Source organism: Xenia sp. Carnegie-2017, unplaced genomic scaffold, assembly GCF_021976095.1.
Source record: "Xenia sp. Carnegie-2017 unplaced genomic scaffold, XeniaSp_v1 HiC_scaffold_16, whole genome shotgun sequence".
In the NCBI taxonomy this organism is placed as follows: domain Eukaryota; kingdom Metazoa; phylum Cnidaria; class Anthozoa; order Malacalcyonacea; family Xeniidae; genus Xenia; species Xenia sp. Carnegie-2017.
This window is the reverse complement of record NW_025813469.1, coordinates 4,147,049-4,149,467: the sequence shown is the minus strand read 5'-3', so window position 1 is coordinate 4,149,467 and position 2,419 is coordinate 4,147,049.

The window sequence follows — 2,419 nt, the reverse complement described above, 5'->3', positions numbered from 1 at the left end:
TAAAAATAAAAAAATCATAAAAATAAGGTCATCAAGTGCTGTTTACATGGAAATATTTAAATGGGTAAAGCATGTGATGGATAAAGCATTGAAACATAAAAGTCATATAAATATAAAGGAACACACAAATTACAAGGTTAAGTAGTTGGAATGTTATTAAACAAAAGAATGATATATAATATAAACAACAACGACCTTATCAAAGAACATTGAAAATTATTTCCTCTTTTGTATTCTACTCAAAAGAGAGCCTTTATACTACAGGAGTTAAAAGGTGAAAGGTTTATCATGGATTTACTGATAATTCATTTATAACATTAGTAATATTTGAAAGACACTGTTTTCATATTATATTTGAAAGAATGATGTTAAAACATGATTAACCGTTTGCCGATGCAATAAGAATCATATTGTTTGTAGTTGTTAGTAATAGAGTTGTGTTATCATTCTTTTTGTTCAATAACATTCCAACTACTTAACCTTGATTATACTTATACACGTCAAGCGGGATGCTTGTAACAATCTATGTTTAACATCGATATTAGATTCATTCTTTCCAGTGGAAAGGATGCTTTCCTGAAGGGCAATGATGTATTGTCTAACATTAACACCGGATTATGTTACTGATATTTGATATGGAATTCGAGCTTTGTCCATATGAACTGTTCAACATGCTTCAAACAAAATGAGCAGGAAAATTACTCTATGATAAACCTTTCACCTTTTAACTCTGCTATACCGGTCACAAGCCCGGGAGTTGTAGCGTATAAGGCTCTCTGCTTTTGAGTCGACTTGTCTCGTTTACAAGGAAGAGTGGAAGGTTAATTTCTCAAATGTTGTTAGATAAGTTCGTTATTGTTTGTAGTTGTTGGTTATAGCGTTGTGCTATCATTCTTTTTGTTTAACACACAAATTACCGTTACAAATGATAAAAATACATAATAGATACAAATTCTGTTTCTTTTTAAATAAGAATTACTTAAATTTGACATCAATATAAAACTGATATTCCTTCCAAATTTTATGACAATTTAGATTGACGCTTGGAAAACTTATTCATACATTGCACAATACAATACTAGTTACAGAATTTTACTCCAAATATATGAGCTGTTCTGCAATCTGTTTGGTCAAATTTCATTAGAGTGCCCATGTAAAATTGTAGCAAAGTTAAAAATGGCTTTTAATACTAGATAGAAAGATAATTTAGCAAGCAATTTGGAATGTGAGAAGAGTATTAGGATGCTCATAAATACATGCTTCATACACTGCTTGTAATTCAGGTTAAATTAATTTACAATGAGAAATCCATGAAATCTGTTATAAGCATAATAGAGTGTTTCTAAATGTAAGTACTTAAAGTAGTTCAAAAGCATATTAAAACAATCATGGTCTTCTATTCTTATGACATTCAACAGCCATACAAGCTTCACAACTCGTCACAATAAAACGTTTGTCAAATATAAAATAGATTTTGTGAAACTAACTGCAAAGAAACTCCAAATAGAGAATTGGCTCGCAAAACATGAATGTGCAGGTTTACATTTGATTATGTGAAGATCAATTTCAACCAAAAAGGTCGATATACCTTTAAAATGAAGTTCGTGAGATGGATCTATCTCTAAAATATGTTCCTGCTTTGACATCACAAAATCTTTGGTACGTTCACAATATTTTCAAATCTTCTCAAACAGAGCACTCTGAAATTCCAAGTGACCTTTATTCTCGATTATTCACATTGAATTTCATTTATAGATAATTCCTAGAAGTATTTGCGCGATGTTTCGGTTTCTTAGAAGACATCATTAATAAAGACATAAATGGCGGTCATAAATTGCTATGAAACGTCGGACATTTACGCAATTGCAGATATTTACTGTAAATATTATAATCTGAAATCTAGAATAAAATTGAATATGAATATGAGATGAATATTAAACTCAGATTCAAACATTGAGACAAGTTTTGTTTTAGGCCAAATTCTGTAGCCGACCGCCGATTAACGTTCAGTATCTTGCCCCCCATCGGGCAGTATTTTTAACACGATTGAGGATTAGTACAAAAACCATGACCAGCGGACAATTTAAAGAAGTATAATATAAAACAAATTCCGAAGAAGCAAGACATCTTGAGATTGCAAAGTATGAATCAAAACAAGACGAGATGTAAACTGTAAATTTTCGACTTTATTTCAAATTCTTCCTCAGACAGAATGATTAGTACAGTGTGATCAGGATACATTATAAATAGTCTAAATTCACTTGTTTCCATCCTCAAAAACACTTTACAGTATTTCACCAGTTCAATATTTTGACCATTTTTATGTCTTTTGATCTTTTGATCGACGCCATTTTGATTCATATGTATACACGAATACACGAATACTGGGTGTAGTTTTACAGTAATGTCACAGAATAAG